The sequence below is a fragment of the Podarcis melisellensis genome (assembly GCF_964234715.1).
Source record: "Podarcis melisellensis genome assembly, chromosome: 4".
Taxonomy (NCBI): Eukaryota; Metazoa; Chordata; class Lepidosauria; order Squamata; family Lacertidae; genus Podarcis; species Podarcis melisellensis.
Genome location: NC_138531.1, coordinates 73735179 through 73762876, shown reverse-complemented (window position 1 = coordinate 73762876; position 27698 = coordinate 73735179). Strand labels below are relative to the sequence as shown.

The window sequence follows — 27698 nt, the reverse complement described above, 5'->3', positions numbered from 1 at the left end:
ACAAATAAATAAATAAATTCTGCTGTGATGCACTACCACATAGCCTACTGCCATGAACTGCAATATCTTGACCACAGTGATTCACACGTTGGCAACCTCACCACTTGACTACTGTAATGTGTCCTGAAAGCTGCAACTTGTGCAAAATGTAGAGGTTAGGTTGCTGGAGCAGTCAACCATGATCATGCATGACCATTGCTGAAAGAGCATCACCAGCTGCCAATTTACTACCAGACCAAGTTTAAAGTTTTCTGGTTGACTTGCAAAGTTCCAAACAACTTGGGACCTCATTACCTGAAGAAACACCTTTGCCTATATAGAGCTGCCTAGCTGTCAAGATCTTTGAAGTAGGCCTTTCTGGTTGTCCAAAGCCTGCTGAAGTACATTTGATGCGAGGAGGAAAACTTTTTCTGTTGCACTACCTAGCCTTTGGAATCATATTCCCTGTGAAATAAAGCAGGCACCAATTCTACTGAGTTTTTGAGGCATTTATTCAGCAAGATTTTTGTAGGCTCCTGCTACCAAGACTTGACAGGCAGCTTGTCTACTGTAGTTATAGTAGTATTGCAGTATATTTATCCAATGTGATGTGTTTTTACTTATCGTGTTTGCATGCGGGTTTTTCTTAAGCTGTGTTTTGTTGTGGTAGGCCACCTTGAGATCTATGGAAAGGGTAATATAAAAATATTTTTTAATAAATAAATCTCTTCTAACAGGAAGAAAACAGTCTAGGTTCCTGTTAACTTTCGTGTCTGAGTGTCCCATAAATAAGTCCTCCTCCAGGCTCAGCCCATGAAATGCAGTTCTCCAAAGACTGAACACTGAGACTTAATGTGATTTTTGTTGTAGGTCAAATTGTCCCTGGAAGGGGTTTCCCCTATGTGATAAAGAAGAGAAAAAGGTGTTGGTGGATAACAAAGGGTCCATGTCTATAGGATGACTAGAGAGATTGAGATCCTGTGCAAACTTTTAGTGGAAGGTTTTTCTCCATTAGATATGCTAATGGCTGTTGTTGCTGTTGCCATCATGGTCATGAATTATTATTCATAAGCATATATTAAGTATTCAACACTTTTCAAGGCAATTTACATTCATACAATAAAAACAGTTAAAAACAGGGTTTAAAACTGTAAAAAAAAACCCCACCTCCAATTAAAGATAGATCTAAGAACAAAGAACACCCCAGGCAAAGAGGTTCCCCCCTCTGCCCATCCAGCTGAGAAGCTTGTGAAAACAAGAACACCTTCACTTTTTTCCCTGGAAAATGCAAATAGTGGGCTCCTATTCCATGAAATAACTCCTGTTAATGATACAGATAGGTAGCCGTGTTGGTCTGCCATAGTCAAAACAAAAAAAAATCCTTCCAGTAGCACCTTAAAGACCAACTAAGTTAGTTCTTGGTATGAGCCCATTTGGAAGTTGTGCATGCACACTTCTTCAGATACCACGTAGAGGAGGGTTGGTGGAGAGTTGGTACTATCACACAGCCCAAATCCACTACTGACATATATACATTAGCGTATGATGTTATTAAGGGGAAGAGACAATAATGTGAGGCTCAAGGCAGAGAACAATTATAGGGAAACTCAAAAATACACTAACCTAAAAGTATTCTGGCTGCCAATGGCGTCAACCATGAAGCCTGATGTAATTGTTGGGGTAATCTGGGGAAACAGGAAATTAAATACTGATGCACTGATGTACTGGCTTCCCACATTTTTGTAGTGCCAACAGACCAAGGAAGACCAAATATCCCAGAGTCACTTGCAATATTTAGGCACATAGCTAGGGCCTGAACTGATACAGTACAGACAGTGATACCATTAATTGGAGCCTACTTGCCAGAATCAGAACACACATACCCTTTCTCGTTGACAGCGTTTCTGCCTTCCCCTACTCATCTGGAATTGCACATTGATCCCTTTTTGTACTTAAAGCAAGAGCTTCTATTTCCATTTCAAAGAGACGTGTCTTTTCCCGGAAACCAGTGCTGAAGACTAGTAAAGAAACCCCACTGACATCCACCTGTACACCCATTTGGAAGTTGTGACATCATCATTCCTTATGTTTTCAGACGTTTTCACATTTTGAACTATCATTCCACTTGTGTCTAAAATTGTTCTCTTGGTATCCATGCTGGAAGCTGCCATTCTGCTGCCTCCTGTGTTCAGGATTCCTCTCATTCTGATGTGATTCTTCTGTGAGTTCATTAATTGAAAGGAAATTTCTGCCAGACCAAAGGTGTCAGGAAGCTGAGGGAGACGTGTTCCTCTAAAGTTAGGCTTGATCTGCAGCATCTGCAGCACTGAGAATCTCCCACACTGTGCCTGTGAGGAATTTAACAAGGGTGCCATCAATTTATATCCTTTCAGCACAGCTGAAAATGTCCTTACCCTGGTCTAGGCTGCAGTGAGATGTCAATGCCCCTTCCCTGACTACTGAGCCACTGCCATTTTTTTAATTCCCATATTTTGACCGTTTTTCCCCACCCAGGAGTGGTTAATAACAACAATAACCTCAACTGCAAATGATAGGCTGAGACAGTGAGAGGCGATAATGAGGAACTCGACGTGTGAGGTAAAGACAGGAGAATTAAGTGGCAGCCAGCTAAGCAGCAAAGGGAGGATGTGATTATTTTATTTTTTTAAAGCAGCATCAGTGAAATAGACAGGGGATGACAAGACTGAGTCACATAAAAATAGAATGACAGGAAGAGATAAGTGAGGGAAAAGAGAAAGGCAGAAAACACAATATAGATCCAGCCATTAACTAGAGCATCATAAAGAAAGCAGAGAGCAAAATGCAGAGGAAAATAAAGGGCACAGGGTGGGGAGAGAAACAGATGATGGGGGAGGAAAAAGAAAGGACTGTCTGAGGAAGAATGAGATATGGATCAGCACAAAAGGGGAAGGGGAGAGAAAACTGATTTTCATTTTTCTTTAGCCTACATCAGTAAAAATCAAAATCTGTGGAATCTACCAAGTTGCTACAACCTTCTCTGTTGCTGGCCAGCCATGCTGAGGGATCTGAACTCAAACCACCAGTATGGCTGTTAAAGTCACGCTCCTGAGAGTTGCTTCTAATTCAAGGCAAAGTCAGAAGAAGTCTGCTAAGCATTCTTCTTGCTATTGATTGAGTTATTAAAATGTGTGCATGCTTGCCACCTGCCCTCCAAAGACCCCAAGGCATCTAGCAAAGTGTAGAAAACTAGAGAATGCGGCAAGAATAAGTATTCAAAACTCCAGAGACAGTTAAAGCTAACAAGTAAAATAAGGTTTTACTAACTTGCAAAATGATAATAAAAATATTAATAATAATAATAATAATAATAATAATAATAAATTTGTCACTTTTTACATTGAAGTGACTTAAAATGATTTGCATTATACAAACAAAATTAGCAAAGAACATTAAAACCAAATATTAAAACAGGAATAAAAACAAGACTTGACGTGCGCATCCAAAAATGCATATAAAAGGAACAAATCTTACCCATGCCACTTAAAAGGATGAGGACAAAAAGAGGCTATAGGCACAATTAAATTGTCACCCTCTCAGTTAAGAACTAAGGTGTTCTTCCCTGGGGATAGCATTGCACAAGTAGGGTGCCACCACTGAAAAGGCCCATTCTCATGTCGCCACTCTGCACATCTCCCTCAGATATGGCACACAGGAGAGCCTTAAATGATGAGTGCCAGATTGGTTTATGTGGAGAGACAGTCCCTGAGGTATTGGGGTCCTGAGCTACATTAAAGCTTTATACAGCAAAACCAGCACAGTGAATTGAGCCCAGAAACTAATTGGTGGCCACTGCAGTCATCCCAGAACGAAAAAGGAGGCTAAATGGACTTTCCACTAAAAATACAGTATTATGCTTTGTATATATATCTACTATGGGAGATGTTGACAGGTCCTTGATTCTAGAGGTATGTATTCGGATGCCATGGACAAATCAGTGCTCACAGTCCCAAAGACCATAAACCTTAGAACTGCTTCCCAGGTACTTTTTGAAGCTAGATGATTGCTCAACCTCTTTCCCAAATATCTATGCCCTACACACACGTTTTCTAGGAAAGGATTGTTCTTTCTATACTTTTGATGTTTATACTGAAAGAAATGCATAACCAGTGTTTCTGCTTAGATGGGGGACAACCCTCAAAGCAGCTTCACATGCCACAATGAAGGAATCACATGCTTTCCCACTGTGTTCACAGGGCAGGCCAATCCTGACATCTTAATGTTTTATCCAAATGATTCCTGAGCTGGAAACACTTGTATCTGTCATTTGTAATAACGGGAACATGTGAAATGTTTTGCATTTAGCCTTAAGAAAATGGAATATGTGAAGCAGTCTTCAGAGACTGAGAAATAAGCACACAAAGTTAAGGAGAGACATGAATGCTCAAAGTGAAAAATAAAAGGAGCTACAAGATGAAATACTGTGAGGAAAGAAGAAAGAGGCCAACACCTTCCATTAAGTTCTTCAGAGGAGCATGAAGAAATAGGCTTTGAGACATTGAGTTCCTGATGACTCCTGGCTCTCCACGACTTCAGAAGCTCCCCATCATGTATGGAATCTGCTTAGTTTTCTTTGCAATTTTCTTCTTATAAACAAAAGACTCAACTGGACTTGAAATCATACCATTCTAGGATGCTGGCATATGGTCTCAAGAAAAAAAAATATATGTATTGTGTATGGCTGGGTATTAGAATTTCAGCTCAGCGTCTTATGGAACTGAAGTGAATCAGGTTTGCATTATTCTTTCATCCAGGTAGTTCAAGTGCCGCCCATACTCTGTGTTTGCTGGGTGATCACGTCTTTCTACCTGGGTCTTGTGTTGGAAGAATGTTCCTCTGTGTTATTAAAGTAGATCAATGTTGGCATCATATGCTATAAGACAGTTTTCTATCAGTGAAAACAGTCACAACTGCCCTGGGCACTCATCAATAACCAATTATGAGATCATCTGGATTTTCTAGTTTTGTATTTCTACCCTTTCCAAAGGGGGGGGGGAGAAATGGTTATATTATTTATCGCCACAATTTGTCCCCAATTCCAGTCAAAATAGAAAAAGTTGAGCAATAACAATTTATGAAATATACCTAACATCTTTGAGCAGCAACACCTGTCAGAGTTGCTGATAGCAAGCGTCAGTTTATATACTGATGGATTTCACAAGGCATGTAGAAGACCCCAGTTCGGTCTCTAACTTCTCTGGTGAGAAGGAGCCAGTGAAACCCTGGTTAGCAGCTGCCCTCAGAGCTAGATACATAAATTGTGTTAGCTTATACAAGGCAGGTTCCTGTGCTCTTGTATGTTTCATATTCATTTCCTGAAATTAACACCTTTGCACATTCACCAGCTCTTCTTTAAATATCTGATGACTTGCTTAAATTCTGTGACTTGGAGTACCCAACAGCAATATTCTGTATTCTTAGTGGGAGACTTATAGCACTTTCAGTCCTATCTCTATCCCTCATTTCACATCCCACAAATATTGGGGTATCTGCTGGTACAGATCAGACCTGTCTTTTAATTGTTTTTTGCCTGTTCTCTGAATCTTAGCCCTGATTATCTACAGTCCTCCCATCTCTAAATTGGAAAAGTGTTACTGAAATGTTTTTTCAAGGAATTGGTTGGCGTTTGTAGACTTGGTTGAAATCATATGTTGTATACTGAAAGTGAAAAAGAGGTGCAGTATTCAGAAAGCAGAATTATGGCAATAGAAGAGAACCCAGGTAAGACTTTGATTCCAATAGTATAGGACTGCTCCAGCTCTCGTCTATTGTTCTGCGAATTCCATATAACAACATTGGTCTTGCTGGGTCAGGCCAAAGTCCTATCTGGTCCAGCATACTGTTCTTACAGTGACCAACCAGATGCCAGATGGAAGTCTGCAGCCAAACTACATGCATAATGCCTGTATTTCTTTAAACAGTAACCTTCTGCAAGAACAATTCTCATTGCTTCTGGCACTGATCTCTGGCACCTGTACCATCATGTACAAAATGGTAGTGAAGAAAAGGCATGATGGAAATGCACAGCTTGAAATCTCTGCAGTATCACCTGAGCCTGAGAAAGTGGCTAAAGCATCTAATGATGATATCCATCGTCTTGAATTCTAATCATCATCAAAAGACTTATAGTATACATATAGAAAATTTGCATCTCTGGTTTGGGGATAGTGCATACATTTCTGCAATTTGCTTTTTATTTAAATTGTTTCACACCTTTAACTTATGGTGTGTTACTTTTTGGCTGAGTTTTGGCTGGTCGGGATAAGTCCCATGGTTACCATTGAGTTCCTGTTTGAATGAGCATTGCATTCTCCCAGTTTGAGAATAGACTCACACGTATATAAACTTTATGTGTGCATACTTGCCAAAATACTGCAATACTTAAAAAAAAAAGTTCCCATGAACATTCATGCTAAGAAACATTCCAAGAAAATTTATGGGAGGAGTTTAGAAAATGGATTGAAAAGCAACCACAGTTGCTCAAAAAATTGAGACATCGCTTTGCAATGTTTGTCCAACTTTCATGAGAACACTCATTGTCCATTCATACTGCTTCCTATGTCCCTCAGTGTTTTCTTAATAAGATCTTGTGGGCTTTAAGAAGGCTGAGAATGATAATATAAGTTCCAAGCCAAGGAAATGAACACGTCTAGTTATTGCAAGCTAGGCTCATGGCTGACATCCTGATGTAAGGATTTGGTTTTCAATGAGACAAATCTCTCCAAAAAACAGGGCAGCAGAAACACATGGGAAAATATTGACTAAACAGAAAACAATTCAGTGGCTGACCTTCATTCTCTTGAGTAAACAGCTATGAGAATTCATAGCATGTAGATGGCAATGTAGATGGATAGTTTTTTGTGAATTGTTACCATTCATTGCCATGGAACAGATGAAAGGCAGTATCCAGCTATATACTATGATTATAAGATAACTAACATATAAAGCCATTATTCCAGAAAGCCAAAGGGTCAACAGGACTAGTGCCTTCGATGAAAATTATTTATTTTTTCTGAAGATTATTGACTTTTCTGCGTAAAATAAAATAAAAGTAGCAAACAGCTAGAATCACATACTACAGCATTCTTACCAATTTACTCCATGCAACAATAACAAAATGATACAACAAACATGATGATGGTGTATTTTTAATAAATTAGGTGTAATAACTAAGAGAAAATTAGCTTTGAGCATCCAGGAAAAAGCAGCTGAAAAGGATAGGGAGGGGAGTTTACCCAAATCTATAAGTCCGACCAATGACGTCTCCCCATTTTAGCTAAATCAGATCCTCCCGTTACCTTTATAAAGGGGGCAGGACCCCTCTGCAATTCAAGCATTGCCAGGAAAGTGAAATAGGCAGACAGGCTGAGTAAACAGAGCAATAGAGAGACAGAGACCCAACTGCCCTCCTAGAGTGATGAGTGTGAGGGAGGCATGAGGGGAGTGTTGCATAGAAAAGGGGTGAATAATGCACTCGCCAATACTCTGCTAAAACTACATGGTAGAAGCTTCTGGGTCCTTCTTTTCCCTGCTATTCAAGCACTGCCACAAAATTTATCTTGGAATCATAATGGAAAGTTCACTAGAAATATTGTTAAGATGTCCAGGGTTATGAAATCAGAGATTTATAGTTTTAAAAGTTTTAATTCAGGAAAATTTAAAGAAAATTGTTTTAGTAAAATTGAAAGAAGGATTGCTAAAAGTTATCTCAAAAATAAGGGTGCAGCGAGGGGAAGGTTTGGGGAAGTCGTTTATGTTTCTTTGTATGTTTTTTCTATTGTCTTTTCTTTGTCTTTTCTTGGTTATGTTGTAACTCTTTATGTTGTTAAAACCAATAAAAATTTATTTTTTTAAAAAAGAAAGAAATATTGTCTCACCATGCAGTAGAAGGGGTACAATGGGGGGGGGCAAGACTTCTGAGGGCCACAGGCACTTAGCTTTCATTTGTTTTAAAAAAGTAAGTCAATAGGACTTTTCTGAAGGAAGTTAGAGAAGGAAGCACAGATATAGCTCTATAATGCTTTGACACTCGGCATGTAGCACCATTGCTCAGGACACTTAATCCCTGTTGCTAAGCAATCAGAGAAAAGGATGTTGATGCCCCCACCTGGAACTCCAGAGGGGGCCCTCCCAGAACAACACAAAAAGCAGGAGAGGCTGAATGAAGGGGGATACTGAAGTATGTTTGTTAAAGCACCTTCCTCCTGTCCACATTATTTCATACACTCAGTGTGCTGCCTTTACAGAATAAAACAATTGGCTGGTTTGGGTGTGTTTTCTCTGGAAGTAAATAATGCCATTGTATGAGCCTTCAAATTCACCTTGAACTTTTCTTTGAATGAAATTTTGGCGGTTTCTCTGATAATTTCCAGTGTTTTCCTTTCCTTTTTAAACTGTAATTTGTAAACTGTAGTATGGTCCACTGTCGAACAGCTTTTAGTGTCCAAAAGATCTTCCAAATGTTTAGTTAGCATCTTCTTCTTATAATTTGAATCCATTGGTTTGGGTCTTACCCTCTGGGCAACAGAAAACACTTGCTCCAGTACCCATGTGATATTTGAAAACAACTATCATAAAACGTCTGTCTGCTTTTCTTTAAGTGAAATCTACCCACTCCCTCAAATGTTCACCATAAGGCTTGGTTTTTCATCTTGGTTGCCCTCTGCACCCTTTCCAGCTTCTCAATATCCTTCTTAAACTGTGATGCCCATATCTGGACACAAGTACTGCAGGTTGGGGCTGACCAAGTGGTACTATTACTTTCCTTGATCTAGACATTATAGTTCTGCTGATGCAGCCTAGAATAGCTTCAGCAGCACACTGTATCACTCATGTTAAGCTTGTGGTTCATTTATTTATGTACTGAATTTGTTAGTCGCTTTATCTTGTCCAAGGCAACCCGAAATGTCTTGCATACAAACAGACAGCCCCCCTTCCCCTGTGCATGCACATAGATACATTAAAACCAAGAGGGAAAATAAATACATTAAAAACATCCCACCCACTTCTAGAAGATAGTTAAAGTTCAAAGTTCTGGTTCTAGAGGAAAGGCCTGTTCTCCTGTTGCCACCCTCCAGATCTCTCATGAAGGGGGCACATGAAGAAGAGCCTAAGATGATGATTGCAGGGTCCAGGTCAGTTCATATGGAGAGAAGTGGTCCTTGAGGTACTGTGGCCCTGAACCATCTACTAAATCCCCTAAATGCTTTTTACATGTACCGCTGTCAAGCCATCCTATATTTGTATACCTAATTATTTCTGCCTAAGTGTAGAAACTTACACTTGTCCCTACTGAAATTTATTTTGTTAATTTGGCCCATTTCTCCAATCTGTTATTGTTGTCTTGAATTCTGATTCTATCCTCTGAGATATTAGCTACCTCTCCCAGCTTGATATCTACAAATTTGATGGGTGCCCCCTCTATTCCTTCATCAAAGTCATTTATAAAGATGTTGAATAACACCATGCTCAGGACAAAACACTGTGACACCCCACTTGTCATTTTTTTCAACACCAGTTTGCAATTATTATTAATTTTAGAATTCCTCCTGAAAATTCATCAGGATTTTAGTGTGAGATTCTTCTATTATGTACACATTTTTTGTGAATTTCCCTGTTATGATGTATTTTCCATGCTCTTTTCACTAATATATGCATTTTAATGCACACTTTACCATAACATATTAATTTTGGATGCATTACTTGGCTGGAAAAGCACTTTACAAAATTCAGAGAAGTGCATTTTTTCCCCAAAAAAACCCCCCTGTGTTTCAGTTTGCATATTGTTTTGGAAAGTATGGCTTGTGTTGGTTCATCTTCAAATGTGAACTGAATTTAATTCTCTCTCCAGCCCCTGGTTGTTATGCAAAAAGGTTGGAGAGGAACGCTGAAGTCACTTTTCTTGAGGAAAGAGTTTCAACAGTTCGTAAAAGCCTCTCTCCCCCTCCATCTTCTGAATAGCAACTGCTTTATCCTTCACCCTAGAGTATACTTTACAGAAATAAATCACCCTGGTGCTGCCACCCAGAGATTGTTAAGTGAAGACTTCAAAAGTGTACAGAGCCATGACAGACTTATTCCTGTGCAGTTCTGAAAACTTGCATTTCTTTCTCTTGCACTATTGCCTTGTTTCCCTCTCTTCTTTTGACCCAAATGGAGGTGCCTCCATTACTATTATTTAGTACTTCATCACCATCATGTCTGCTTCAGACGAAAGTAATATTCTACATATAGTTTCCATTACAGTTATTAAGTAGTATTAGAAAAAACATTGTCACATATTTCCACCTGAAACTTTGTGATTGGAAGCACAGAGATGTTTATAAGAACAGTCTCTTGAAATAATCTGTTATTTGTTCGTTCATTTCATTTCATTTATTCCAAAGTGATTAACAAATATTTGTGACTTCTTTCTATGCATATGTGTTTAGAGTTGGGATATCTGGTAGAAAATTCATGACATTTTTAAAGTGGTGATATAAGTTACTTTAAACCGGGTTCCATGAAAGAAGCATTCAAGAAGTCAGATAAGACCATTGATAGAAAAAAATGTTTTAGGTTTTATATTTTCATATTTCGTTTTATGGCTTTTGTATTTTTCAAGCTCTTCAGAGTATGCAGAAAGTCATGAGCTTGCACTCAATCAGTCATTTTAACTCAGTCCAATAGTGCCTGGATTTGCAGGTGGGATTCAATCATATACCAGCAATTTCAGGGTCCACAGCTGGGCACTCTTATGCAACAAACCCTCTTCCCCCCTAAAATTGGACTTTTGCAGCAAGGAAAGTGATGGGGAAATGAATTACCTTTATATAAGATTATAACATTAATGTTGCTGAAGCTAACCCAAAATAATTTACTCCAAAGAACAGAAGATATTATTTTGCAAAACTTTTGCAGCACATATAATTTAAGCTCCTGCTGATGTTCTTCCTGTGCTATTGAAACAAGGCCAAATAAAACAGGCAAAGAAATAGAGCAGCTGTATGCTGCAAAGAAAGTTGGGCTGAATACTAGACCTTTTCAAGTGGAGTATTTCTTTTCTTTTTCCACTAAAAGAACATCATGGTTATCTTAACTTTATGAATGTTCTGCTATTGTTACAGAAGTTTATAGATTTGCCTGTGAGAAGAAGACATCTCATTCTTTTTCAGCATCATCTGAAGAACTGCCCACAACTTATTTGTATAGTGCAACTGACCACCCATCCCTCCCCCCTTTTCAATTAATGTGAGTGGCCTGTTTTCACGAACAAGGTGATGTGTTATTTGAGAATGAAAGGAATGGCACAAGAGCAAGCTTTCAGGACAGAGTACTTCCCTGACCTTAATGATACATATGCCCCTTATCATCTTGACCAACTGAAACTAGTGGCAGAGTAAGGCTGCAATCCATATTCATCTTACCTGGGAGTGAGTCACATTGAAGTCAATAAGGCTTACTTCTGAGTAAGCGTGCATATTATTGCACTGCTTATCATTATATTTAGAGGGTCCAGAAGTGTTCTGTAAATGTGTGGCGCTATGGGCTAAAGCCTCAGTGCCTAGGACTTGCTGATTGAAAGGTCGGCAGTTCGAATCCCCGCGGCGGAGTGCGCTCCCGTCGCTCGGTCCCAGCGCCTGCTAACCTAGCAGTTCGAAAGCACCCTCGGGTGCAAGTAGATAAATAGGGACCGCTTACTAGTGGGAAGGTAAACAGCGTTCTGTGTGCTGCGCTGGCTTGCCAGATGCAGTTTGTCACACTGGCCACGTGACCCGGAAGTGTCTGCGGACAGCGCTGGCTCCCGGCCTTTAGAGTGAGATGAGCGCACAACCCTAGAGTCTGTCAAGACTGGCCCGTATGGGCAGGGGTACCTTTACCTTTACCTTTATAGGTTTCTAGGCTCTTCATTAACATTAAAAAGTAAAAGATACTGCTCACAAATAAGCCAATAATATAAAGAGCATAAAGTCAATAATGTGTGATTAGATGAACAATGCAGAAAGTGTTTGCTTCATATTCTAAAACCCACCTTTGCTCTTTTCATATCAGGATCTCAGAGGACTTTATAAAAAGATGTGTTTATAATGAGCTATTGTTAGAACCTGAAATCAGGGTGGCCTTTGTCAAACCACTAGACTATATGAGTAATGACTCCTGAGTTTTATTCCCATCTTTGCCTTTGACACACCATCATATTTATTCATCTGTAAAATGGAAATCATACTCCATGGTATTCTAAAGCAGCACATCTTGCATCTAACTCATAACTTTAATTTGCTGACTTGTGCCTTAGCCATTCACCCACTTCTTCGATTCTCTTTGAGCTCATCAACTGGATATAATGCATATGGCACAAATAATACTGTGCAGGTTTCAAGAGCTCGCTGTGAAGTGACTTGGCAAATTCCCAGACACTTGCAACTGGTGAAGAGAGAAGGGCGTGATGGAGAGGAGGGTGAAGGTGTAGGATGTGGCAGGGCTGTTGTTGAAGATGAACTGGTTTTTCATACAGATGCCTCGGGAAACCCAGGCATATTCTGTAGATATTCTGTATGCAAGTGGAAACCCTATAATCTCCCTATTTGCATTTATAAGTGCTTCAAGCAGCAGCCTTCCAACTAGCCCCTGTGGTACCATTCTTATGTAGTGGTTTGTGTTTTCCTATGGCCAAAAGGGTCACAGCCACTTGGTTGCTCAGACCCAAGTAAAGTAGCAGGAGAAAGAGCCACTTTGCCCAGAATATGGCAAGCCTTTGGAAAGTGGAAGAGCATTGCTCATTTTCTCTCTCTCCTGCTTTCAAGCCAGGGGTGAGCAATCCATGACTGAGCAGAGGGGTACAAGGGCTAAACACGGCAACAGTGCTTTCTGGAGGGAAAGGTTTTGTTTTTTTTATGGGCACTCCAGGAAACAGAGGGCTCACTAGGAAATTATGGAGAGCCGCAAGGGTCCCTTTTTAATTGTATAGAAAGGCAGGGGGAAAGGACACCAGCTGGGTTTGAGAATTCACGATGCTTTTATAAAAGGAAAAGACAATGTGACGGGGCCAAAGCTCAGTATCAGATCACATATTTGGCATGTCTGAAACACAGAGAGCAGCTGCCAGTCAGTGTACACAGTACTGAGCTAGATGGAATCAGTATAATACAACTTCCTGTGTTCCGAAACCAATGAAAGCTGTAACTATTTTTTAAAACTACAGAACAGGGGGTGGAGAAAATCCTCTTCATAAACTCAATCAAAGTGAGTACAACATCTCCCATGAAAAATTTCAAGGGAATTTCTGCCCCTCAGCCAGGCTCCAGAGGCAATTTCTTTTTATATCCCACCCCATGAATTACACTAGTTATAACTTAATATCAGCTGCAAACATGAAGTTACCATGCATCCAAACACAATTAAGTAAACATCTTAGCATGCTTTGGATACCTGATTGTCCTGGAAGACTGAGATCACTTGGGGGCATTCCATATAAAATATTCAAGATGGAGGGATTTCACAGCCTTACGAAATTATCTTGTGAAAAGGGAAATTATCTAGGTGGCATGTCATTGGAAGGGCCACAACATAGACCAGTGATGGCATTGTGAATAAATACAATGAAAATTGTGTTTCGGTGTCTGAAAGAAGAGTCTAGTGCTGAGAAAAGAAATCCTGAAAGTTTTTTCAAAGTTGAGTGAGGCACAATGTGAGAATTAAGAGAGTGTTAAATCAAAGCCTCACCATGACATCGAAAGCTGCTGGAGAGATAGAACACCAAAGGAGATGGCATTCTTCCTGGAGACCTTTGAAGCAGAACAATTCCTTTTAATAGTCACCTTGCCTACAGGTTTTAACAATAGTTCAGCGTGCAGCATGCAGTCTGTAAACTTTCTCTGACAAGTGTCACCAGTAACTTTGGTGCATCCATTCCCCTCCCCCCTTGCATTTAAAATCTGGGCCAGCAGATAAGACATTTATTCTTTTTAATGGTTAAGAAATTTGACTATAAAAATAGCTATATTTTCTTTCCTCACTTGCAAGATTTTCTTGCCCTATTGCATGCCTGAGAAAATGAGCATCACTTACTTGATAAATGGGTGACAAGTGACAAGTATTGGACAAGAAAAGGTAACAAATACAGATTCAAAGAGAAGTTGGAATCTCAGCAGGCCATAAAAAGAATAGAGATTCTGTATGGAAAGAAAATCCAGTATAGTATACAATTTTGAAGAAAACATTATCCAGATATATACACTAGTGCTTTAGAACACATTTTCACAAAACTGGGAAGGTATATGAAGGTCTGGTCATATGTTCAGACAAATTAATGTTAGATTCTTAGATATCCCCAAGAGAAAAGAAAAATCTAGTGTACAGAACAGACTGTAGTTTATGAACCTTCTTGCAGAAGAAACAATACAAAGCAACCTTGAGCACTTGCATGATTTTTTTTTTGGTGGCACATTTCCACCAGGAGGTGTATCAGAAAGAACCACCAGGGTGGTCTGAATCCAGAACATGGCTGCCAGAGCATGGTCAGGTCTGAATCTGAATAAAGAGGTCACTTTTCTTACCAGGTGACAATTAAACCTGCAAGTAAATTGAGTACAATGATGGATCCATGAATGTCCCAAAAGCAGTTAGCCAAAGTGATGTAAAATGGTCAGATGCCATCAGTGACTAAGGAACCCATTCTTTCAAAGCTTAAGGACCTGCCAACCACCATTAATCCAGTTTTGCCTAGATTAGGACAGTGTGTGTACCACTATTCTGTGCTTTGAATATCTATCATCTCAGTTAGAACCCCAAGTGAATGTGGGAGAGAGGAAATATATAATAATAGAAGTTAGATCAGGATCTCATCCCCTCACAAACTCCATTGTCACATACAACAACCAGGAAAATTCGCCTGAGTTCCACCTTATCCATTCTCCTCTGCTACTGAGCTCCAGTTTGAACTGCACACCACCAGTTTTGCCCCAGTCTCCAATTCCAAACCACTTCATAAGAATGTTTAAAGTGATAGAAGGTAGCAGGATGGTATCAGCTGTATAAAGAAGAATCTCTGAGACCATTTTGTGGGTACTTACCATCTTGTTCATTGCAGAGCTCCCTTAAAGGGCTAGCCAGCTAAATTGTATGATAAGACAGTGGAGCAGTGGTCATGTCACAAGTGGAGGGTTAAATCAGAATGGTGATAGCTTTACCCATATAAAGAGCTTTATATCTGCACAAAACCTGAAATACAAATCAGAAGAGGTCGGGTGGAAGTATGGGTGTATGTCTGCATCTCTTGAGCCAGTTGAGGCTGGTCCATCAAGGTGAATGGGGCACCACTCCACCAATCTCAATCTGCTCTCAGCCAGCTCGCACCCACCCAATTTCTCACGACCAGTTCAGGAGGTAGCACAGCATGTCAGCTGTCTTCTCCTTGGTCTCAGTGTTGCCATTGTAGAACTCTGCAGGGAATATGATAGCTCAAAAACTAGAGTTAGTTATCTCTGTCCTTGGCAGTGGCTCAAACTAACAGTGGGCTCCCTGCCTTCTACCTTACCAGCTGCCACTGGCTTGAGTTTGAATTCTGGTAGGTGAGGAAGCACTGCACACCAGAACCGTGTAATACCCTCATGTTCTTTAACGGTGTTAGAATTAAAGCAATACATCACTGCATTCAGATTTAAAAGCTGCAGTGGCAGCCTTAATTACTTGGTTAGAAAACAAACCGCTTCATTCAGCTTCAGACCTCCATGTGGTCATTCATTCCATTGTCACCTCAAAAACCTGGAATATATGCTGCAGCCTCCAGCTGATACACAATATGCTGATGCACCCCCTGGTGGGAATGTGTCACCAAAAACACATTACAAGTTTGCTGCAAATAGCCTGTAATATCTGCTGCCATCCTTCAGCCATCGCCTGCATATTAGTCCTCATTCTATTATGAGCTGGCAGCCCAGGGAAGCTGTAAATCAGAAGCGAATCGTCCTGCTGACTGCTGAGCTCAGGAATCAAGCTGACCACTGCGCAGAGCAGGCCTTTTCCTACGGTAAGACCAAGAGCAGTGAATAACTCTTGCTTTGAAAACTGTGTCATCCCAAACTGCCTTTCGCCATACGTTGAGGTGCGCAGATTTACCGTGACACTCACAGATGAATAATTGTTTTCAGTAAAAATGGATTTGAGGAGAAGAAGAGCAGGAGACAGACGTTTAGGCAGGCTGCAGTTTGGGAAGTACATACCGGGCTCTTTTCACCTGAGCTCTAAGACAGTTAGCATCATGTATTGGCATTGGCATATCTTATAACATATGAAGAAGAAGTATTTAGATTTGACTACCCAATGGAGTCTCAAAGCGGTTAACATTCTCATTTCACTTACTCCCCCACAACAAACACTCTGTGAGGTGAGTGAGGCTGAGAGACTTCAGAGAAGTGTGACTAGCCCCAGGTCACCCAGCAGCTGCATGTGGAGGAGCGGGGAAGTGAACCCAGTTCACCAGTTTACAAGTCCACTGCTCTTAACCACGACATCACACTGGCTCTGTTGGAAGAGCCTTTTGGATCACATCCAGCATCCTGTGCTCACAGTGGCCAACCAGATGCCTCTGGGAATCCTGCCAGCAGGACCCAAGCACAAAAGCATCACCACCCCTTTCCTGTGGTTTCCAGCAACTGGCATTCAGAAGCATTATTGCCTCCAACTGTGGAGACAGAACATCAGCATCAAGGCTAGTAGGTACTGTGAATAAAGCCAACTCCCTAATATTCCGAACTGAATAAATAGTGAGACTTGAAAAACAATAAATAAAATGATCCAGAGATTGATTTGCTGAAGAACAAAAGATATATGTTTACCATGACCTTAACTACCTGTGTTCAAGGAGAATTGTGCCATTAGTTGTTCTTCTCCTATCCCTGTCTATATTTGAGATGCTCTTGTTTAGCAAATATGAGTCTTGGTGTTTGGAAAACCGATACTTCAATCAGCATTTGTGAGTATATAAAAAAAAAGAAACCCAATGTCATTTGATCTCAAAGGATTTAACACACTGCACATTAGACAGTTGTCTAATGAAGGATGTGGTAAAGGAAGTCACAGAGAAACTCATTAAGACTGTCAAGAAACCTCTTGTAAGTTTTGAATGGTTCAGCACACAAATGGGGATGGTTTGTGGTCTATCAAAATGTATTACAGAAGCCCTGATTTAGTAAGGCAACACACACGAAGGAAGCCTATTTTGGTATTAAGTGGTAATTGGCATAAAATAATATATAAATTAATTAATAAACAAGAGTCAAGGGTCACATCCATGTCCTCCTGCCTTCTCAGGACAGTCACCTCCCCTCTTCCCTGCCAGAGAGAAGAGAACCACAGTGGAATCTGGGTATGGCATCAGCCCACCACTAGGTGTGGGGTAACTGGAGCTTGAAAGGGAGGATACAGCTTGTTTGCCCAGGCTGTACACCCGGGGTATTTCTGAGATGCCTTGAAATGCTTTTGTTCAGACTAATGCAGTTCTCCATCACACTCACAATAAAGACAGGGCTGAGTCTGACACCGTCTTTATACATTCTACAGTGAGGCCTATCTGCAAAGCAAAGCTGTTTTGCTCAGCAGGGGGGTGGTTTGGTGTATTAATTTAGAGGAAATTGCCAGCACTGATTGAGATGGATTTAGAAGAGGATAGACAAATTTAATGATGATGGCTTGAAAAAAAGAAATTGTTTAATGGTTCTAAAGGTGGATACAGATTTAAAGAAAATTGTTCTGTTTTTCCCCTGTGTGCAAAGGTGCTAATTAACATTGTTTTTTTTCCCTAAGTGTCTCCTTCCTTTTCAGCAGGAGCCCTGCTAGTTTCATTTTATAGTTCTGTAGCTGTAGAAACAGCAAAAAGTTTGTTTCCAAGTAAACTGATTTTCAGATTCATAGTATAATTCATGGATATCACATTTCACAGGAGAAGATTACAAGGTTTTTTTCTTTTTGTGGTTTATAGTTGGCTGTCCTAGACTTCTAGATCCTCTTTTCGATTAGCTGGGAGTGCAATGTGTTGAGTATTGGAGTGACCCAGAACCTTACCCTATATAAAAAGTTGAACTGATTTTTTTTCTAAGATTAAAATAACATATTGAAAGGGGCATTTAACTAGCGGTTACTACCAGTTTTAAATACCTTCTCGGTGTGTTATCATCATCTGAAAAGGTAAAAATTAGTAATCCATAATAGCTAGCATAATGACAGCTATTAGTAATAACTAGTTCTCACAGTGAAAACAGGACTTTTGGCTAATTGGTTAAGTCAAAGCTTGACAGGAACCAAAACCCTTTCCATTTTGTTGTGGTCTGGGAGCAAAGAGAACCTCTAAACTAAAACAGTGAACATAAGACTGTTCCTACCTTGCGTGCAAAAACCTAGAGCCAATTCATATGTAGGCTGCACATTAATTCACACATGAAAGTGTTTTGAACATGTAAAATGGCCTGTCCTGTTGGCTTGGAAATTTAAAATACATCCAGCCTTGGAGAAAACAGATCCCAACTGATTTAAATCATACTTTAGAAGCCTGATAGGTTGTGCCATTCTCTGCATTGATATTTGCACCTTGATGTTGAAAACCTTAGAATAATAATGTCATCCAGGTCCAAGCAAACAATTCTATCAGAGGAGCTGTTCCATTTTATTTCATCCCTTTGCATTCACTGCCTGCAACCAAATAATTTTGATTGTACCTGCATAGACACATAGCTGTTCATTGTACCAGTTCCTAGGTACAAAGGAGATAGGATGCATATGTAGACAAACAATTTTCTCACCTCAAACACTGTTTTAAAATAGATTACGTGGTGCATTTATTAGATATAGTCCTACTGGTGTCCCTATTCAACTTTCCAAGCTTCACAGAGCTATCCTTCGGGTGGGTTAATGACATCTTTCACATTCTGCCAGGGTTGGATCTGATAAAAGATTCCTGCTTTTTTTCTTTGTGTTTCCCATTGTTTGGTGCTAACATGATGGATGCTAAATACCTTCTAAAATAGGGTTATATCAAGGCACCTAAACAAGCATATTCTGCAACTGTTGTCAGTCGCAGAAAATGAAGCATCGAACTCCAGCAAGTTTTCCTTGCAATGTTAAGAAATGAAAAAAACAAAACACCAACCAATGCCTTTTGATGTTGTCAATACAGCTATTGCATAAACAAAGAAGGGTCAACATTATTAATAAGCATAACATTTTCATGGCAAAGGGGCTGTAAGGATGATCATGAAACGAATGATAGAGGATCAGCATTTCCTGAAGAGCATATTTTGAGCTAATCTCATGCATACTTATTAATGAGAGTATTTTAACCAGTGTAACCTATTAGTAGCAAAAGGGCTGTAAGGATGATTATACGATGAATGATGGAGGATCAACATTTCCTGAAGAGCACATTTTGAGCTAATCTCATGCATAATTTACTTCAAAGCAGGGGCAATCTGTAGAAAAGGTGTACAAATCAATGCAAGTATCTGCAGCAGCTTCTTCACAGGGCACGAGTTGGCTATAATTAAAGATCGGTAGGAGTCTTGCTCCAAATTCTAAGTTTATATTCTGATCGTAAATATTTGCTGTTTGTCCAAACATGTACATGCTTTTATTCATTTGCTTAAGCTTTCTTGTGCAAGATATATGCATTCAACCTTTCACTTTAACAAACATTCACAAGGCAGCTTTCAGATAACAAAATACAAGTTAACAAAACAATAAAATGCAATAACTGATTAGTTATTGCATATGACACTGCAGAAATTGTAGTTTGCAAAGTTTGTTGCGACAACCACTCTAAATATCTGCATGAAAAGTCTAAAACAATAAAGAATCTCATTATTATAATTTGGCCAATATCAAACCCTTTCAAGAGCATGTGTTATTTTAAATCCAGGACACTCTGAAGGCATGTCTTTTTAATTTTTTTTTAAAAAAACCAATGGAACACCCTTTCCAATATAAATATAGAAATAAAGTCAAATCTAATGCAAGCAGGTTTCTTTACATCAACTGTTGCACTTGGAGATCCCAAGGATAGCTCTTAGCTCCCATGGCTGGAATTCTAATACTGTATGGAGGTTTGAGGAGCATTTAAAAACCCTTACTATTCATAGAGTTGTCACAAAGGTGATTAATGCATTCTTGAAACAATCCAGGGACATAAGCTATTGTTATTCTCAGTTTACAGATGGATAGCATTGACTTAAGGTTGGAGAGGATCTCAAGGCTACACATTGAGTCCAAGTTTGAACAGTGGTATCAACCCAGATTTTCTCCATAGATACAAGATGAGAGTTTCATACTGTGCATTTCACCAGTTCATAGACAATGACACTCCACTGGCTTCGAAGAGGGCATTACAGAGCAGCTCCTCTGATGCAGAAAGTTAAGACTGACACATGAGAAACCCTACATATATGTGTCATCATTTTCAGAAGAAACTGGGCTTCTACATGTAAACATAAGCCGTGTGTCCATGACAGATCTATGTAACTCCTAAATCTACACTGAGGCCACCTTTAGGGTCTCTGCAAATTAGTGCTCCATTGTTACCTTGTCTATCCTGCAAACCTGATCAGCCAGCAGACTTCTCCATTATACTGAATGAGAGTTTGCACCACCAAGACATGGAACTAAGGGAGCACTCTCCAAGCACTGATGGACAATAACTTTGCAATGAGGTCAAACATTCTATTGTGCTTGGTCCTCTTAAACTGAACTCACAAAGGGGGAAAGACCATCATAAATTCCCTCACACTGCCATGGTGGTTATTAACTTTACACTGTGAGAATATATTAAATGTGAGAGACATTTTTTTGTGCAAAGTGAAGATAAGGAAATATATGCCCTCTATTAAATGGCATGACCCCTTCTTCATTTTTTTCCAGTGCAAAGTAAGAAACTTGGGGGGTATGAATAGTTCTGTCCCACTTGCTGCAGTTCATTGAGCTATACCTCTAATCACTATGCGCAAAAATAAGGCCAGAAAGGCCAATGTAATTGGCTCTCAACCACATAGATGGGACATTTAAAACAGTCTCCCAGCAGACCCACAGCTCAGTAACGAAGAAGATCCTCGGCATACAGAAGGTCCTAGGTTCCATTATTGAAAGTCCCCTGTATGGGAAAGACATCATTTTCAAATTATGAGGAGTGGCTTTCAGTCAATGTAAACCAGGTGTAGTCAACGTGGTGCCCACGTTGTTGGACTCCCATCAGCTTCAGCCAGCATGGTCAATAATGAGGAATGATGGCAGTTGTTGGGCAAATTAAAGACATTGTGTCCTTCATTTGTTTAATTTTTAAAATATATTTAATTATTTAACTCTCCCAAGAAGATATACAAATAAAATAAAATACCACAATAATTTACAGCTGGTAAAAATAGACCAAAGCAACCACCTCCCCCTCCCCACACAAAATACCCCAAACACACCACACAATTACAGTAAAAAGCACAAGACAATAAAAAGGAGACGAAACAAGACCCAAAGGCCGACATCTAGATATATTCAAAATTAAATACCCCCAAACACATTGTATTTTAAGGCTGTTGTTGGTGGTTACTTTTTTAAAAAGCTCATAATTATCAGGGGGCATCAGGCATTGGTACTCGTACCCTTGGGAAGCTGCATATGTCAGTATGCATGGCAGTCATTGGAGCATTCTAGTCACTCCCCAGGTAAGCCCAGTGAGGCTCACCAGCATAGGGGCCTTTTGCTAAAGGTCACCCTCAGACCCTGGTGCTGGTCTTCTTCAAGAGAAGAGAAAAGGTGCCTCTGAGAAAGAGTTATATGTGATCTGAAATGGGCGCAGTGGGCAGGCATTGCCCACTCTTTAAACTGCATCCCTGCTCAGCTCAGCTGTTCTCTTCCCTCTGTCAGATCATTGGTGAAAGTAGACCTTCAGCAACATTTCCTACCTACCTGACCATGCAGCTGGCCATTTCAAGAGACAGGAGCCCAGAGTCATTGCAGCATGAGGAAACTTATTTTCCATATATTAAGGTGAAGGTTGCCTCTGCTGCTGGGTGACTGACAGCAGCAAAAGCTTTCAAAACCTCTCTCTGCCACTGCTTAAATTAAGAGTTCCTTCATGAAATGCACAGCTCCCCACTCCCAGCACCTCATGACCAGATTATTAGTGGCTGCTTCCCCCTGCTGCATAGGTTTGCAATCCAGGTCTAGAATAGTAGATGGTGTTGTATGCTGAGAAGTTCTGCAAAACCGTGTGAGAAGGAAATCCTGGAGAATCAAATTGCGCACTTAAACATATCAGTCAAAGGAAAATAACTGTTGGTGAGTGAATGGTGAACTCTATGGTATCTCCCCCCCAGAGAGCCTGTGCTCCACTCCTGTTGCAACTACTTAGTTTGCAACTGTATATAATCTTTTAACCAGATAATGTATTTCCTTCCATTATCACAGATTCCATATCCCATAATGTTTCCATAAACCATATGTCCATGCAGTCTGTGTGTATTCATAGATAGATGTATCTGTTTTCATGCAGCTACACAGGCACACAGGGGGATGTAGATGAGCCCTCTGGGATTTCAAAGAAAGCCTCATAAAATGAACCTGCTCCTCAACGGATGCAAATTGGTGCAGTTCATTCTGCCTTTAGGCCAATCTGACATCTGGCTAGTTCTGTCCCAAGTAATGGGTGATGCTATACTTCATGGGTATACCTCTTTAGCAGCAGAAATGGCTTGGGAAATTTAAAGAGTCCGAATCTTATTACTGTCACTGTGCTGAATCGACACTGCTTTTATATCAAACTCCCCATGTACTTTTCATTATTTCCCAGCTATGCTGAATTAATACAATGATAGGTGTTCAAATTCATACCTGCCTGAGATCATTTAAGTGGGAATGCATATGTCTGCATGCATGTGGGCTTTTGTAATTAATAGCATTCAAAACACTCTGCTCATCTTTGCACATAACTAAGCCCTGGTGTGAAATCAATTTCTGGGATGACAGCCATGTTGCCATTTGGCTCAAATTAAGTCTCCTTTTTGTGGAAAATTACAGATTTTGGGTGGAGGTGGAGATATGGAGAGGAGCGTCCTCTCTAAGCTAAGGTTGTGGGAGGGATGTTTTTGTCCTGGGGTTTGGTTGTGGGAGATAACTATCATCCACCCAACCTCCTACCCCTTGTGGCTGAAGTAATTTGGGAGGACATTCCCATTTCCCCTAGGATTTGTCAGTATTCGTTCAATGGTGATAGGCAGGGTCAGTATCAGGGATCATCATCAGCAGGCACTTGCTGAGAACTGCACGCTGTGAAGGGCCCAACAATGATCCCTGGACTTCCTGGCCCTGGTGTCCTTCCTTTTTGCCACTGCTTCTCGTTCACCTTCCCTATACAAACAATGAATGGAATGAGATGAAGAAACAATATTTCCCACTTTCCATGGTGATTGTGTGAACTAGGCCCTAAGGCAGAGGGCAAGGAAATGAGCAGCAGACGTGGTAATGAGAAGGAGGTGGACCCACTCCCAGAGGGGAACCTTTCAAAGGCATTCTGCCCAAGCCTTCCCAAACAAATTGACACAAGAATTTGTGGAGATGCTGATCCAATGGGGGGGTGGGGTGGGTTAATGACATCACATTTTTACTTGGGAGTAAAAGACCCCAATTTGCCTCTGTGTGTTTGGCCACATACAGAGCTGATGCACACTTCCGCCTTGCACTTCTTATTTAGCCTTGTTTAAGATAGAGTTAGGCACACAGAAAGGGTGCCCAGTAGATAGGATTTATGCATGTGTAAGCATCTTGTGCTTTGAATGTCCCTGCCTTCCAAAATAAATCACAGTAAAGCTAGAAAATGTCTGACAATCTCTTTTATTCTAGGTTACAATCTGGAATTTCTTTTTAAAAAATAAAACTTAGATTTAAGCCATTTTAAAAAGAATGCTGCAACATTGGAGTTTGGTTTGTTTGTTGAAAAAAAGCTGAATGAATGGAAAGAATCCTGAAGTGAGTGTACCTGCTGCCAAAAATGTATCTAACTATCCCCACCACCACCACCTTCCTTATGATAAAGCACACAAAAAACCCTGTCCCCGGAAATGCTAGTAAGGTCACTGGGTTTCATCAGCTTCTTTTGCAGCTCCATTAGCTAAGCCACAGATACACCAGGGACGTATCTGGCACAATAGTGTGTATCAGTATGCCAACCTTACTGAATGGTTTCTGTTCAAACTGTATGTCTTCAGTCAAAGGTTAAACTTCCAGAAGAGACTGTGGGACTTGGAACAGGAATGAGCATAGGGTGGGGGTGGGGGGGGCAGCAGAAGGCCCATCCATTATTTTGCTATTTTTCTGTGTTCAGCTCTTTGACTGTTATTCAACTCCCTTCATATAAACACCTATTCTGTTTCATATCATTTGATTGTATCTTTATGGCTCTATGGCTACAGAGCTATAATTAATTACTCAGCCCTTCTTCCCTTGTATTCCTCATTTCATTTTTTAAGTATTTTGAGTTCTTAAAATTACATTTTTTTCATTATGTTCTAGCCATGTTAATCTGCTGGAGCAAAATGGAAAGAAAAACGGAATTGTGGCACCCTGTGGCACAATCCTATGCATGTTTATACAGAAGTTATTGTTGTTGATTTTTTTTTAAAAAAAAGACTAGACAGCCATTTTAATGATTGCCTTGTACTGCTTTTTGTGTTTTTATTTTGACGTACACTGGCCTGATATGAGAGCTGCATAAGTAAATAACTACATTTTATAAATAACCACATAAAAATAAATAAATCTCACAGTATTCAATCAACGTTAGTCAGAAGGAGCTGCACATAGAATTGCAACCTTAGAGACCGAAGGAGCAATCCAAACCAAAGAACTACCAGATGAGCTGCAGATCTCCAGCTCAGCCAGAGATATGCTGGCATAACTCTTTCAGCCAGGGTCAGCCAGGGCTCAGCTGGCTGAGCTAAGACTTGTGAATCTTAGGCTGGCATAAGCCCTGGTGGCAGGATGTTTCAGAGGAGTAGCAGGACTAGGAGTGGGCCAGGGGAACTTACAGTGGATTCTAACTCTATCCAGCTTGATCTCATGACCTTGGAACCTGGCAGAATTTCTACTGGCAGAAAGGGTGGTGTAAGTCAAACTCTCTTTTAAAGACTTGTTTCCCCTCTGCAGATTCCTATGGCAGTATCCCCACTCCTGAACAGAATTTGGAATAGGGGTAATTTATGCCAGCTTTCTATACTTTTATGATTCCTCTGTGATATATTGTAGCTCAAGCTTTAATAGGCATGACCAGTTTCCTATCTACAGTTGAGGGTAGGAGGCAGCTAGCATGAGACCAGCCCGCATTGATGAGAAATGTTGCAGGTTCCTTAAGTGCTTGATGTTTGTGACTGCCACCACATCTAATAGGATGGTGCATAAAATGAGGCATGTCTGAAATATTCAGAGAACAAGGAGTTCAGGTGAACAGATATGCAATTGGATGCCCAAGGGGATGTATTTTGTGTCTGAATCACCTCCTTACACATTATAACAATTACTGCATTCAAATTATTAATATGGAGAGCTGCATTAATGTTGAATTATAACTCATGGTTTGATGGGTGCTGTATCTTACTTCAGTGAGGCAACATTCTTTTTAAGTAAGCATATACAGTGGTACCTCAGGCTAATAACTTAATTCATTCCGGAGGTCCGTTCTTAACCTGAAACTGTTCTTAACCTGAGATACCACTTTAGCTAATGGGGCCTCCCACTGCTGCCGCGCCGCAGCACAATTTCTGTTCTCATCCTGAAGCAAAGTTCTTAACCCAAGGTACTATTTCTGGGTTAGCAGAGTCTGTAACTTAAATCGTCTGTAACCCGAGGTACCACTGTATATAGCTGCCCTGTGAAGAGATAAGTCTGCTTCAAGATGGGTTTTATGTGTGTTAGTTCTCTCTCTGTCACCATGGATTTGCTTTGTGTGTGTTCATGCCGAGTGCAGTCTTATTATTAAATTAGTGCATCAATAATGTTAGTAGATGAGACACCAGTTTCCTCTGGGCAGATGCAAAGCTCTCCACTACATAAATCATGTTTATGTGCAGAAACAGTGGTACCTACCTCTGCAATGTATTCCTAGCTGCTGTCATCCACTTCTGCCCAACTCAAGGCAGCACTTCTTCGCTGAGAAAAGTGAGTGAAATCCCAACCCAGGCAATTTCTGCTGTCGTTGTGGGGAAAGAGACACCCAAAAAACACCTGATACTAAGACTGACAAATCTACTGCAAAAGGCTGTCTGTCCATCAGTTGTCAAGAGCAGAATGTTCTGTATTCACTGCTTTCAATGTTGTAAAGAGCTGGGGTGAATAAATTCCATGCTTCCATGACTAGGCATGTCAGCAAATACTTTCTACTGTGTGACATAGCATATTAATGGTCATGTTGATACTCCCGTCCTTGCAAACGCCTCCTGTAACAAATCTTGTTAGTTTCCCCTTCCCAAGGAAAGCAGGTCAACTTGAAAGGGCCAGCACTGGAACTTGCCTTTTTTTTGTCGTTTGCATCCATCTGTCTGAAGAGACACTGGAGTGTGCCTCTGGGGGGTGAAGCCAAATTGCCTCATTAGCAGACAGCAAGACCCCCTTCTCGGCCTCGCCAATATGATCCAAAGGAAAGCAGAGCAATACATATGGCACCATCTCGGCTGCAGGAATTGCTGGACAGAGGCATACAAGGTCCCATCCAGCCATCTTAGGGACTCTACTCTGGATTGTGTAGGGTTTACTCCTTGGCCTTTTCTTCCCCCAATTATATCACGGAAAGCAGTGAAGATTCAGGATCAGAGTTTTCCTTCTCCTAGATGGGCTACTTTCCCAAGTTGATGAGCCCATCTGTCCCCCCTCTACAACACATGCAGAAACCGTCTTCTTGGCCATTGGACCCACTATTGTTCTTGTTTGCTCAATCTGTCAGAGCCTGTCTTCACATGCAGGGGAAGTCCTTAACTTACCGAGCGTTTGAGAGCCATCAGCTATCCTAATCTGGCTTAGTCGGCCAGTTAAAGTCATTTCCCAGGGTGTCGTCATTGTCACATGCTGATGGCTTCTAGGAGCCACGGGTGAGAGCTGAGTGCAGGGTGGGGACCAAAGGTAGAAAAACTACCCCATAAGTTGGTCCTACCCTTCTCCTAACACCCCATAGTTGTACAGAAATGGCAACTAACATATAAAACATGGATTTGGAAGGTCATTTCAATGAGCATGTAATTTCATGTTCTGCCAGCATGGATGCATCAAAGAATGTATTTTCATACGGGCCACTCAAGAAATTCCTTTAGAAGTTAGGAAATAAGAAATGAAAACTGTGAGGGCATTTTCCAGCTACAGGGGAGTAGATGTTAATGGATTACAGGCCATGCATTTGTTGAACTGTTAGGGGTGGACAAACTGCCGCCCTTGGTGTAATGGGAGGGAAGGAGAGATGAGAGGGAAAACACACAAAAATGAGATTTTGGCCCTTGCTGCACCCATAAACAGTATGTGGCCCCCGGAAGGCTACTCCTGAAGGAATGCAGCCTTCCTTATCAATAGAATTCCCTTTCAGTGGAGGCCTGCCTGGCACCAACTTTGTTGGAGGCCTGCCTGGCACCACGCAAAGACATACACACACCAGGGATTTGGGCAGCAACCAATGGGCGGTATTTAATTAAGCT

The 27698-nt window shown here is 40.6% G+C and overlaps 1 protein-coding gene and 1 long non-coding RNA gene across 4 annotated transcripts in view; one reads left to right on the top strand and one right to left on the bottom strand.

Annotated features, from left to right (window-relative positions):
• Positions 1-27698, top strand: part of LSAMP (limbic system associated membrane protein) — a 1403176-nt gene that overhangs the window by 1268485 nt on the left and 106993 nt on the right. The window lies entirely within an intron of this gene.
• LOC309368672 lies at positions 303-26283 on the bottom strand. Its single transcript, XR_014167853.1, has 3 exons — positions 26107-26283; positions 1863-2327; positions 303-662 (listed from the first exon to the last, which is right to left on the bottom strand). It is a non-coding gene; the product is annotated as an uncharacterized lncRNA (long non-coding RNA).